This window comes from Taudactylus pleione, unplaced genomic scaffold (genome assembly GCF_031769625.1).
Source record: "Taudactylus pleione unplaced genomic scaffold, aTauple2 ptg000393l, whole genome shotgun sequence".
Taxonomy (NCBI): Eukaryota; Metazoa; Chordata; class Amphibia; order Anura; family Myobatrachidae; genus Taudactylus; species Taudactylus pleione.
Window position 1 is genome coordinate 4188340 of NW_028284794.1, and position 14304 is coordinate 4202643.

Here is a 14304-nt window from a genome sequence, read left to right on the forward strand (position 1 = left end):
TACTGTGATGAATAAAAATTATACACTAAAGGAAAAACCACCAGACATATCTTTTTGTTTTGTTACCGAGGATGTAGGTTTGTTTGCTTGACAACTACCTAATTCAAGGTTTAGTATAAGCAGATGATCTATTTGTACTATAAACCACCAGAAAAATCTACAGAATCAGATTTAACAAGAGACTTCGTGGCGCAACGGTAGCGCATCTGACTCCAGATCAGAAGGTTGTGTGTTCAAATCACATCGAGGTCAGCTGTCATTTTGAAGATTAAATGCTCTTTTCTGCCAAAAAAATACTATACAAGAAACTAAATACTAAGAATGCTGTCTACTTTCAATAATGTGATTATAGCTCAAACTGATACCTATATCACTAGCACATAGTCATTAAATATCTCACCTTCTTATCAGTTCTCATAATTGTAATACTAAAAATATCCAGTTTAGAGAATACGTTACTTGAAGGCCAACTCTAAATGTCTGTAATGTAACAATACATTTAAAAGCAATTAGCTTTTCTGGATCAATTTTGGATCACTGCCGTCACTTGTCCTTTTTAGAAATACATTTAGTACCAATTTGATTTTAAAGATGACTTTTTCCATTCACATGACGTATACTATGAGGCATAAAAACTCTACACTGAAGGAAAAACCAGAATACATATCTTTTTGTTTTGATACCAAGGATGTAAGCTTGTTTGCTTGACAACTACCTAATTCAAGGTTTAGCATAAGCAGATGAATTATTTGTAATATAAACCACCAGAAAATCTACTGAATCAGTTTTAATAAGAGGCAACGTTAGCTCATCTGACTCAATATTAGAAGGTTGCGTGTTCAAATCACGTCAGGGTCGGTTATCATTTTGAAGATAAAATGCTCTATTCTGCCCAATAATACTATACTAGAAACTAATTACCAAGATTGTTATCTACTTTCAATAATGTGATTATACCTCAAACTGATACCTATATCACTAGCACATAGTCATTAAATAACTCACATTCTTATCAGTTCTCATAATTATTATACAAAAAATATCCAGTTTAGAGAATACGTTACTTGAAGGCCAACTCTAAATGTCTGTAATGTAACAATACATTTAAAAGCAATTAGCTTTTCTGGATCAATTTTGGATCACTACCATCACTTGTCTATTTTAACAATACATTTAGTACCAATTTGATTTTATGGATGACTTTTTCCATTCAAATGACCTATACTGTGATGAATAAAAATTATACACTAAAGGAAAAACCACCAGACATATCTTTTTGTTTTGTTACCGAGGATGAAGGTTTGTTTGCTTGACAACTACCTAATTCAAGGTTTAGTATAAGCAGATGATCTATTTGTAATATAAACCACCAGAAAACCCTACTGAATTGGATTTAACAAGAGACCTCGTGGCGCAACGGTAGCGCGTCTGACTCCAGATCAAAAGGTTGCTTGTTCAAATCACGTCGGGGTCAGTTGTCATTTTGAAGATAAAATGCTCTTTTCTGCCAAAAAAATACTATACAAGAAACTAAATACTAAGATTGCTGTCTACTTTCAATAATGTGATTATAGCTCAAACTGATACCTATATCACTAGCACATAGTCATTAAATATCTCACCTTCTTATCAGTTCTCATAATTATAATACTAAAAATATCCAGTTTAGAGAATACGTTACTTGAAGGCCAACTCTAAATGTCTGTAATGTAACAATACATTTAAAAGCAATTAGCTTTTCTGGATCAATTTTGGATCACTGCCGTCACTTGTCTTTTTTAGAAATACATTTAGTACCAATTTGATTTTAAAGATGACTTTTTCCATTCACATGACGTATACTATGAGGCATAAAAACTCTACACTGAAGGAAAAACCAGAATACATATCTTTTTGTTTTGATACCAAGGATGTAAGCTTGTTTGCTTGACAACTACCTAATTCAAGGTTTAGCATAAGCAGATGAACTATTTGTAATATAAACCACCAGAAAATCTACTGAATCAGTTTTAATAAGAGGCAACGTTAGCTCATCTGACTCAATATTAGAAGGTTGCGTGTTCAAATCACGTCAGGGTCGGTTATCATTTTGAAGATAAAATGCTCTATTCTGCCCAAAAATACTATACTAGAAACTAATTACCAAGATTGTTATCTACTTTCAATAATGTGATTATATCTCAAACTGATACCTATATCACTAGCACATAGTCATTATATAACTCACATTCTTATCAGTTCTCATAATTATTATACAAAAAATATCCAGTTTAGAGAATACGTTACTTGAAGGCCAACTCTAAATGTCTGTAATGTAACAATACATTTAAAAGCAATTAGCTTTTCTGGATCAATTTTGGATCACTACCATCACTTGTGTATTTTAACAATACATTTAGTACCAATTTGATTTTATGGATGACTTTTTCCATTCAAATGACCTATACTGTGATGAATAAAAATTATACACTAAAGGAAAAACCACCAGACATATCTTTTTGTTTTGTTACCGAGGATGTAGGTTTGTTTGCTTGACAACTACCTAATTCAAGGTTTAGTATAAGCAGATGATCTATTTGTAATATAAACCACCAGAAAAATCTACAGAATCAGATTTAACAAGAGACCTCATGGAGCAACGGTAGCGCGTCTGACTCCAGATCAGAAAGTTGCGTGGTCAAATCACGTCAGGGTCAGTTGTCATTTTGAAGATTAAATGCTCTTTTCTGCCAAAAAAATACTATACAAGAAACTAAATACTAAGAATGCTGTCTACTTTCAATAATGTGATTATAGCTCAAACTGATACCTATATCACTAGCACATAGTCATTAAATATCTCACCTTCTTATCAGTTCTCATAATTATAATACTAAAAATATCCAGTTTAGATTAAACTTTACTTGAAGGCCAACTCTAAATGTCTGTAATGTAACAATACATTTAAAAGCAATTCGCTTTTCTGGATCAATTTTGGATCACTGCCATCTCTTGTCTTTTTTAGAAATACATTTAGTACCAATTTGATTTTAAAGATGACTTTTTCCATTCACATGACGTATACTATGAGGCATAAAAACTCTACACTGAAGGAAAAACCAGAATACATATCTTTTTGTTTTGATACCAAGGATGTAAGCTTGTTTGCTTGACAACTACCTAATTCAAGGTTTAGCATAAGCAGATGAACTATTTGTAATATAAACCACCAGAAAATCTACTGAATAAGGTTTAATAAGAGGCAACGTTAGCTCATCTGACTCAATATTAGAAGGTTGCGTGTTCAAATCACGTCAGGATCGGTTATCATTTTGAAGATAAAATGCTCTATTCTGCAAAAAATACTATACTAGAAACTAATTACCAAGATTGTTATCTACTTTCAATAATGTGATTATACCTCAAACTGATACCTATATCACTAGCACATAGTCATTAAATAACTCACATTCTTATCAGTTCTCATAATTATTATACAAAAAATATCCAGTTTAGAGAATACGTTACTTGAAGGCCAACTCTAAATGTCTGTAATGTAACAATACATTTAAAAGCAATTAGCTTTTCTGGATCAATTTTGGATCACTACCATCACTTGTCTATTTTAACAATACATTTAGTACCAATTTGATTTTATGGATGACTTTTTCCATTCAAATGACCTATACTGTGATGAATAAAAATTATACACTAAAGGAAAAACCACCAGATAATATCTTTTTGTTTTGTTACTGAGGATGAAGGTTTGTTTGCTTGACAACTACCTAATTCAAGGTTTAGTATAAGCAGATGATCTATTTGTAATATAAACCACCAGAAAAATCTACTGAATCGGATTTAACAAGAGACCTCGTGGCGCAACGGTAGCGCATCTGACTCCAGATCAGAAGGTTGCTTGTTCAAATCACGTCGGGGTCAGTTGTCATTTTGAAGATAAAATGCTCTTTTCTGCCAAAAAAATACTATACAAGAAACTAAATACTAAGATTGCTGTCTTCTTTCAATAATGTGATTATAGCTCAAACTGATACCTATATCACTAGCACATAGTCATTAAATATCTCACCTTCTTATCAGTTCTCATAATTATAATACTAAAAATATCCAGTTTAGAGAATACGTTACTTGAAGGCCAACTCTAAATGTCTGTAATGTAACAATACATTTAAAAGCAATTAGCTTTTCTGGATCAATTTTGGATTACTGCCGTCACTTGTCTTTTTTAGAAATACATTTAGTACCAATTTGATTTTAAAGATTACTTTTTCCATTCACATGACGTATACTATGAGGCATAAAAACTCTACACTGAAGGAAAAACCAGAATACATATCTTTTTGTTTTGTTACCAAGGATGTAGGTTTGTTTGCTTGACAACTACCTAATTCAAGGTTTAGCATAAGCAGATGAACCATTTGTAATATAAACCACCAGAAAATCTACTGAATCAGTTTTAATAAGAGGCAACGTTAGCTCATCTGACTCAAGATTAGAAGGTTGCGTGTTCAAATCACGTCAGGGTCGGTTATCATTTTGAAGATAAAATGCTCTATTCTGCCCAATAATACTATACTAGAAACTAATTACCAAGATTGTTATCTACTTTCAATAATGTGATTATACCTCAAACTGATACCTATATCACTAGCACATAGTCATTAAATAACTCACAGTCTTATCAGTTCTCATAATTATTATACAAAAAATATCCAGTTTAGAGAATACGTTACTTGAAGGCCAACTCTAAATGTCTGTAATGTAACAATACATTTAAAAGCAATGATCTTTTCTGGATCAATTTTGGATCACTACCATCACTTGTCTATTTTAACAATACATTTAGTACCAATTTGATTTTATGGATGACTTTTTCCATTCAAATGACCTATACTGTGATGAATAAAAAATATACACTAAAGGAAAAACCACCAGACATATCTTTTTGTTTTGTTACCGAGGATGTAGGTTTGTTTGCTTGACAACTACCTAATTCAAGGTTTAGTATAAGCAGATGATCTATTTGTAATATAAACCACCAGAAAAATCTACAGAATCAGATTTAACAAGAGACCTCGTGGCGCAACGGTAGCGCATCTGACTCCAGATCAGAACGTCGGGGTCAGTTGTCATTTTGAAGATTAAATGCTCTTTTCTGCCAAAAAAATACTATACAAGAAACTAAATACTAAGAATGCTGTCTACTTTCAATAATGTGATTATAGCTCAAACTGATACCTATATCACTAGCACATAGTCATTAAATATCTCACCTTCTTATCAGTTCTCATAATTATAATACTAAAAATATCCAGTTTAGATTAAACTTTATTTGAAGGCCAACTCTAAATGTCTGTAATGTAACAATACATTTAAAAGCAATTAGCTTTTCTGGATCAATTTTGGATCACTGCCATCTCTTGTCTTTTTTAGAAATACATTTAGTACCAATTTGATTTTAAAGATGACTTTTTCCATTCACATGACGTATACTATGAGGCATAAAAACTCTACACTGAAGGAAAAACCAGAATACATATCTTTTTGTTTTGATTTCAAGGATGTAAGCTTGTTTGCTTGACAACTACCTAATTCAAGGTTTAGCATAAGCAGATGAACTATTTGTAATATAAACCACCAGAAAATCTACTGAATCAATTTTAATAAGAAGCAACGTTAGCTCATCTGACTCAATATTAGAAGGTTGCGTGTTCAAATCACGTCAGGGTCGGTTATCATTTTGAAGATAAAAAGCTCTATTCTGCCCCAAAATACTATACTAGAAACTAATTACCAAGATTGTTATCTACTTTCAATAATGTGATTATACCTCAAACTGATACCTATATCACTAGCACATAGTCATTAAATAACTCACATTCTTATCAGTTCTCATAATTATTATACAAAAAATATCCAGTTTAGAGAATACGTTACTTGAAGGCCAACTCTAAATGTCTGTAATGTAACAATACATTTAAAAGCAATGATCTTTTCTGGATCAATTTTGGATCACTACCATCACTTGTCAATTTTAACAATACATTTAGTACCAATTTGATTTTATGGATGACTTTTTCCATTCAAATGACCTATACTGTGATGAATCAAAATTATACACTAAAGGAAAAACCACCAGACATATCTTTTTGTTTTGTTACCGAGGATGAAGGTTTGTTTGCTTGACAACTACCTAATTCAAGGTTTAGTATAAGCAGATGATCTATTTGTAATATAAACCACCAGAAAAATCTACTGAATCGGATTTAACAAGAGACCTCGTGGCGCAACGGTAGCGCGTCTGACTCCAGATCAGAAGGTTGCGTGTTCAAATCACGTCGGGGTCAGTTGTCATTTTGAAGATTAAATGCTCTTTTCTGCCAAAAAAATACTATACAAGAAACTAAATACTAAGAATGCTGTCTACTTTCAATAATGTGATTATAGCTCAAACTGATACCTATATCACTAGCACATAGTCATTAAATATCTCACCTTCTTATCAGTTCTCATAATTGTAATACTAAAAATATCCAGTTTAGATTAAACTTTACTTGAAGGCCAACTCTAAATGTCTGTAATGTAACAATACATTTAAAAGCAATTAGCTTTTCTGGATCAATTTTGGATCACTGCCGTCTCTTGTCTTTTTTAGAAATACATTTAGTACCAATTTGATTTTAAAGATGACTTTTTCCATTCACATGACGTATACTATGAGGCATAAAAACTCTACACTGAAGGAAAAACCAGAATACATATCTTTTTGTTTTGTTACCAAGGATGTAGGTTCGTTTGCTTGACAACTACCTAATTCAAGGTTTAGCATAAGCAGATGAACCATTTGTAATATAAACCACCAGAAAATCTACTGAATCAGTTTTAATAAGAGGCAACGTTAGCTCATCTGACCCAAGATTAGAAGATTGCGTGTTCAAATCACGTCAGGGTCGGTTATCATTTTGAAGATAAAATGCTCTATTCTGCCCAATAATACTATACTAGAAACTAATTACCAAGATTGTTATCTACTTTCAATAATGTGATTATACCTCAAACTGATACCTATATCACTAGCACATAGTCATTAAAAAACTCACATTCTTATCAGTTCTCATAATTATTATACAAAAAATATCCAGTTTAGAGAATACGTTACTTGAAGGCCAACTCTAAATGTCTGTAATGTAACAATACATTTAAAAGCAATTAGCTTTTCTGGATCAATTCTGGATCACTACCATCACTTGTCTATTTTAACAATACATTTAGTACCAATTTGATTTTATGGATGACTTTTTCCATTCAAATGACCTATACTGTGATGAATAAAAATTATACACTAAAGGAAAAACCACCAGACATATCTTTTTGTTTTGTTACCGAGGATGTAGGTTTGTTTGCTTGACAACTACCTAATTCAAGGTTTAGTATAAGCAGATGATCTATTTGTACTATAAACCACCAGAAAAATCTACAGAATCAGATTTAACAAGAGACTTCGTGGCGCAACGGTAGCGCATCTGACTCCAGATCAGAAGGTTGCGTGTTCAAATCACATCGAGGTCAGTTGTCATTTTGAAGATTAAATGCTCTTTTCTGCCAAAAAAATACTATACAAGAAACTAAATACTAAGAATGCTGTCTACTTTCAATAATGTGATTATAGCTCAAACTGATACCTATATCACTAGCACATAGTCATTAAATATCTCACCTTCTTATCAGTTCTCATAATTATAATACTAAAAATATCCAGTTTAGAGAATACGTTACTTGAAGGCCAACTCTAAATGTCTGTAATGTAACAATACATTTAAAAGCAATTAGCTTTTCTGGATCAATTTTGGATCACTGCCGTCACTTGTCCTTTTTAGAAATACATTTAGTACCAATTTGATTTTAAAGATGACTTTTTCCATTCACATGACGTATACTATGAGGCATAAAAACTCTACACTGAAGGAAAAACCAGAATACATATCTTTTTGTTTTGATACCAAGGATGTAAGCTTGTTTGCTTGACAACTACCTAATTCAAGGTTTAGCATAAGCAGATGAACTATTTGTAATATAAACCACCAGAAAATCTACTGAATCAGTTTTAATAAGAGGCAACGTTAGCTCATCTGACTCAATATTAGAAGGTTGCGTGTTCAAATCACGTCAGGGTCGGTTATCATTTTGAAGATAAAATGCTCTATTCTGCCCAATAATACTATACTAGAAACTAATTACCAAGATTGTTATCTACTTTCAATAATGTGATTATACCTCAAACTGATACCTATATCACTAGCACATAGTCATTAAATAACTCACATTCTTATCAGTTCTCATAATTATTATACAAAAAATATCCAGTTTAGAGAATACGTTACTTGAAGGCCAACTCTAAATGTCTGTAATGTAACAATACATTTAAAAGCAATTAGCTTTTCTGGATCAATTTTGGATCACTACCATCACTTGTCTATTTTAACAATACATTTAGTACCAATTTGATTTTATGGATGACTTTTTCCATTCAAATGACCTATACTGTGATGAATAAAAATTATACACTAAAGGAAAAACCACCAGACATATCTTTTTGTTTTGTTACCGAGGATGAAGGTTTGTTTGCTTAACAACTACCTAATTCAAGGTTTAGTATAAGCAGATGATCTATTTGTAATATAAACCACCAGAAAAATCTACTGAATAGTATTTAACAAGAGACCTCATGGCGCAACGGTAGCGCGTCTGACTCCAGATCAGAAGGTTGCTTGTTCAAATCACGTCGGGGTCAGTTGTCATTTTGAAGATAAAATGCTCTTTTCTGCCAAAAAAATACTATACAAGAAACTAAATACTAAGATTGCTGTCTACTTTCAATAATGTGATTATAGCTCAAACTGATACCTATATCACTAGCACATAGTCATTAAATATCTCACCTTCTTATCAGTTCTCAAAATTATAATACTAAAAATATCCAGTTTAGAGAATACGTTACTTGAAGGCCAACTCTAAATGTCTGTAATGTAACAATACATTTAAAAGCAATTAGCTTTTCTGGATCAATTTTGGATCACTGCCGTCTCTTGTCTTTTTTAGAAATACATTTAGTACCAATTTGATTTTAAAGATGACTTTTTCCATTCACATGACGTATACTATGAGGCATAAAAACTCTACACTGAAGGAAAAACCAGAATACATATCTTTTTGTTTTGATACCAAGGATGTAAGCTTGTTTGCTTGACAACTACCTAATTCAAGGTTTAGCATAAGCAGATGAACTATTTGTAATATAAACCACCAGAAAATCTACTGAATCAGTTTTAATAAGAGGCAACGTTAGCTCATCTGACTCAAGATTAGAAGGTTGCGTGTTCAAATCACGTCAGGGTCGGTTATCATTTTGAAAATAAAATGCTCTATTCTGCCCAATAATACTATACTAGAAACTAATTACCAAGATTGTTATCTACTTTCAATAATGTGATTATACCTCAAACTGATACCTATATCACTAGCACATAGTCATTAAATAACTCACATTCTTATCAGTTCTCATAATTATTATACAAAAAATATCCAGTTTAGAGAATATGTTACTTGAAGGCCAACTCTAAATGTCTGTAATGTAACAATACATTTAAAAGCAATGATCTTTTCTGGATCAATTTTGGATCACTACCATCACTTGTCTATTTTAACAATACATTTAGTACCAATTTGATTTTATGGATGACTTTTTCCATTCAAATGACCTATACTGTGATGAATAAAAATTATACACTAAAGGAAAAACCACCAGACATATCTTTTTGTTTTGTTACCGAGGATGTAGGTTTGTTTGCTTGACAACCACCTAATTCAAGGTTTAGTATAAGCAGATGATCTATTTGTAATATAAACCACCAGAAAAATCTACAGAATCAAATTTAACAAGAGACCTCGTGGCGCAACGGTAGCGCGTCTGACTCCAGATCAGAAGGTTGCGTGTTCAAATCACGTCGAGGTCAGTTGTCATTTTGAAGATTAAATGCTCTTTTCTGCCAAAAAAATACTATACAAGAAACTAAATACTAAGAATGCTGTCTACTTTCAATAATGTGATTATAGCTCAAACTGATACCTATATCACTAGCACATAGTCATTAAATATCTCACCTTCTTATCAGTTCTCATAATTATGATACTAAAAATATCCAGTTTAGAATAAACTTTACTTGAAGGCCAACTCTAAATGTCTGTAATGTAACAATACATTTAAAAGCAATTAGCTTTTCTGGATCAATTTTGGATCACTGCCGTCTCTTGTCTTTTTTAGAAATACATTTAGTACCAATTTGATTTTAAAGATGACTTTTTCCATTCACATGACGTATACTATGAGGCATAAAAACTCTACACTGAAGGAAAAACCAGAATATATATCTTTTTGTTTTGATACCAAGGATGTAAGCTTGTTTGCTTGACAACTACCTAATTCAAGGTTTAGCATAAGCAGATGAACTATTTGTAATATAAACCACCAGAAAATCTACTGAATCAGTTTTAATAAGAGGCAACGTTAGCTCATCTGACTCAAGATTAGAAGGTTGCGTGTTCAAATCACGTCAGGGTCGGTTATCATTTTGAAGATAAAATGCTCTATTCTGCCCAATAATACTATACCAGAAACTAATTACCAAGATTGTTATCTACTTTCAATAATGTGATTATACCTCAAACTGATACCTATATCACTAGCACATAGTCATTAAATAACTCACATTCTTATCAGTTCTCATAATTATTATACAAAAAATATCCAGTTTAGAGAATATGTTACTTGAAGGCCAACTCTAAATGTCTGTAATGTAACAATACATTTAAAAGCAATGATCTTTTCTGGATCAATTTTGGATCACTACCATCACTTGTCTATTTTAACAATACATTTAGTACCAATTTGATTTTATGGATGACTTTTTCCATTCAAATGACCTATACTGTGATGAATAAAAATTATACACTAAAGGAAAAACCACCAGACATATCTTTTTGTTTTGTTACCGAGGATGTAGGTTTGTTTGCTTGACAACCACCTAATTCAAGGTTTAGTATAAGCAGATGATCTATTTGTAATATAAACCACCAGAAAAATCTACAGAATCAAATTTAACAAGAGACCTCGTGGCGCAACGGTAGCGCGTCTGACTCCAGATCAGAAGGTTGCGTGTTCAAATCACGTCGGGGTCAGTTGTCGTTTTGAAGATTAAATGCTCTTTTCTGCCAAAAAAATACTATACAAGAAACTAAATACTAAGAATGCTGTCTACTTTCAATAATGTGATTATAGCTCAAACTGATACCTATATCAATAGCACATAGTCATTGAATATCTCACCTTCTTATCAGTTCTCATAATTATAATACTAAAAATATCCAGTTTAGAGAATACGTTACTTGAAGGCCAACTCTAAATGTCTGTAATGTAACAATACATTTAAAAGCAATTAGCTTTTCTGGATCAATTTTGGATCACTGCCGTCACTTGTCTTTTTTAGAAATACATTTAGTACCAATTTGATTTTAAAGATGACTTTTTCCATTCACATGACGTATACTATGAGGCATAAAAACTCTACACTGAAGGAAAAACCAGAATACATATCTTTTTGTTTTGTTACAAAGGATGTAGGTTTGTTTGCTTGACAACTACCTAATTCAAGGTTTAGCATAAGCAGATGAACCATTTGTAATATAAACCACCAGAAAATCAACTGAATCAGTTTTAATAAGAGGCAACGTTAGCTCATCTGACTCAAGATTAGAAGGTTGCGTGTTCAAATCACGTCAGGGTCGGTTATCATTTTGAAGATAAAATGCTCTATTCTGCCCAATAATACTATACTAGAAACTAATTACCAAGATTGTTATCTACTTTCAATAATGTGATTATACCTCAAACTGATACCTATATCACTAGCACATAGTCATTAAATAACTCACATTCTTATCAGTTCTCATAATTATGATACTAAAAATATCCAGTTTAGAATAAACTTTACTTGAAGGCCAACTCTAAATGTCTGTAATGTAACAATACATTTAAAAGCAATTAGCTTTTCTGGATCAATTTTGGATCACTGCCGTCTCTTGTCTTTTTTAGAAATACATTTAGTACCAATTTGATTTTAAAGATGACTTTTTCCATTCACATGACGTATACTATGAGGCATAAAAACTCTACACTGAAGGAAAAACCAGAATACATATCTTTTTGTTTTGATACCAAGGATGTAAGCTTGTTTGCTTGACAACTACCTAATTCAAGGTTTAGCATAAGCAGATGAACTATTTGTAATATAAACCACCAGAAAATCTACTGAATCAGTTTTAATAAGAGGCAACGTTAGCTCATCTGACTCAAGATTAGAAGGTTGCGTGTTCAAATCACGTCAGGGTCGGTTATCATTTTGAAGATAAAATGCTCTATTCTGCCCAATAATACTATACTAGAAACTAATTACCAAGATTGTTATCTACTTTCAATAATGTGATTATACCTCAAACTGATACCTATATCACTAGCACATAGTCATTAAATAACTCACATTCTTATCAGTTCTCATAATTATTATACAAAAAATATCCAGTTTAGAGAATATGTTACTTGAAGGCCAACTCTAAATGTCTGTAATGTAACAATACATTTAAAAGCAATGATCTTTTCTGGATCAATTTTGGATCACTACCATCACTTGTCTATTTTAACAATACATTTAGTACCAATTTGATTTTATGGATGACTTTTTCCATTCAAATGACCTATACTGTGATGAATAAAAATTATACACTAAAGGAAAAACCACCAGACATATCTTTTTGTTTTGTTACCGAGGATGTAGGTTTGTTTGCTTGACAACCACCTAATTCAAGGTTTAGTATAAGCAGATGATCTATTTGTAATATAAACCACCAGAAAAATCTACAGAATCAAATTTAACAAGAGACCTCGTGGCGCAACGGTAGCGCGTCTGACTCCAGATCAGAAGGTTGCGTGTTCAAATCACGTCGGGGTCAGTTGTCGTTTTGAAGATTAAATGCTCTTTTCTGCCAAAAAAATACTATACAAGAAACTAAATACTAAGAATGCTGTCTACTTTCAATAATGTGATTATAGCTCAAACTGATACCTATATCAATAGCACATAGTCATTGAATATCTCACCTTCTTATCAGTTCTCATAATTATAATACTAAAAATATCCAGTTTAGAGAATACGTTACTTGAAGGCCAACTCTAAATGTCTGTAATGTAACAATACATTTAAAAGCAATTAGCTTTTCTGGATCAATTTTGGATCACTGCCGTCACTTGTCTTTTTTAGAAATACATTTAGTACCAATTTGATTTTAAAGATGACTTTTTCCATTCACATGACGTATACTATGAGGCATAAAAACTCTACACTGAAGGAAAAACCAGAATACATATCTTTTTGTTTTGTTACAAAGGATGTAGGTTTGTTTGCTTGACAACTACCTAATTCAAGGTTTAGCATAAGCAGATGAACCATTTGTAATATAAACCACCAGAAAATCAACTGAATCAGTTTTAATAAGAGGCAACGTTAGCTCATCTGACTCAAGATTAGAAGGTTGCGTGTTCAAATCACGTCAGGGTCGGTTATCATTTTGAAGATAAAATGCTCTATTCTGCCCAATAATACTATACTAGAAACTAATTACCAAGATTGTTATCTACTTTCAATAATGTGATTATACCTCAAACTGATACCTATATCACTAGCACATAGTCATTAAATAACTCACATTCTTATCAGTTCTCATAATTATTATACAAAAAATATCCAGTTTAGAGAATACGTTACTTGAAGGCCAACTCTAAATGTCTGTAATGTAACAATACATTTAAAAGCAATTAGCTTTTCTGGATCAATTTTGGATCACTGCCGTCTCTTGTCTTTTTTAGAAATACATTTAGTACCAATTTGATTTTAAAGATGACTTTTTCCATTCACATGACGTATACTATGAGGCATAAAAACTCTACACTGAAGGAAAAACCAGAATACATATCTTTTTGTTTTGATACCAAGGATGTAAGCTTGTTTGCTTGACAACTACCTAATTCAAGGTTTAGCATAAGCAGATGAACTATTTGTAATATAAACCACCAGAAAATCTACTGAATCAGTTTTAATAAGAGGCAACGTTAGCTCATCTGACTCAAGATTAGAAGGTTGCATGTTCAAATCACGTCAGGGTCGGTTATCATTTTGAAGATAAAATGCTCTATTCTGC

General features: G+C 31.9%; 9 non-coding genes across 9 annotated transcripts; all 9 read left to right on the plus strand.

Annotated features, from left to right (window-relative positions):
• The first annotated feature begins 180 nt into the window (after nucleotides 1-180).
• TRNAW-CCA (transfer RNA tryptophan (anticodon CCA)) lies at nucleotides 181-252 on the plus strand. The gene has a single exon. It is a non-coding gene; the product is annotated as a tRNA-Trp (tRNA).
• Nucleotides 253-1402: 1150 nt separating this feature from the next.
• Nucleotides 1403-1474, plus strand: TRNAW-CCA (transfer RNA tryptophan (anticodon CCA)). The gene has a single exon. It is a non-coding gene; the product is annotated as a tRNA-Trp (tRNA).
• A 2372-nt stretch (nucleotides 1475-3846) lies between these two features.
• Nucleotides 3847-3918, plus strand: TRNAW-CCA (transfer RNA tryptophan (anticodon CCA)). The gene has a single exon. It is a non-coding gene; the product is annotated as a tRNA-Trp (tRNA).
• Nucleotides 3919-6272: 2354 nt separating this feature from the next.
• Nucleotides 6273-6344, plus strand: TRNAW-CCA (transfer RNA tryptophan (anticodon CCA)). The gene has a single exon. It is a non-coding gene; the product is annotated as a tRNA-Trp (tRNA).
• A 1150-nt stretch (nucleotides 6345-7494) lies between these two features.
• TRNAW-CCA (transfer RNA tryptophan (anticodon CCA)) lies at nucleotides 7495-7566 on the plus strand. Its single transcript has one exon. It is a non-coding gene; the product is annotated as a tRNA-Trp (tRNA).
• A 1150-nt stretch (nucleotides 7567-8716) lies between these two features.
• Nucleotides 8717-8788, plus strand: TRNAW-CCA (transfer RNA tryptophan (anticodon CCA)). Its single transcript has one exon. It is a non-coding gene; the product is annotated as a tRNA-Trp (tRNA).
• Nucleotides 8789-9938: 1150 nt separating this feature from the next.
• Nucleotides 9939-10010, plus strand: TRNAW-CCA (transfer RNA tryptophan (anticodon CCA)). The gene has a single exon. It is a non-coding gene; the product is annotated as a tRNA-Trp (tRNA).
• A 1150-nt stretch (nucleotides 10011-11160) lies between these two features.
• TRNAW-CCA (transfer RNA tryptophan (anticodon CCA)) lies at nucleotides 11161-11232 on the plus strand. The gene has a single exon. It is a non-coding gene; the product is annotated as a tRNA-Trp (tRNA).
• Nucleotides 11233-12987: 1755 nt separating this feature from the next.
• On the plus strand, nucleotides 12988-13059 carry TRNAW-CCA (transfer RNA tryptophan (anticodon CCA)). Its single transcript has one exon. It is a non-coding gene; the product is annotated as a tRNA-Trp (tRNA).
• Nucleotides 13060-14304: the final 1245 nt, after the last annotated feature.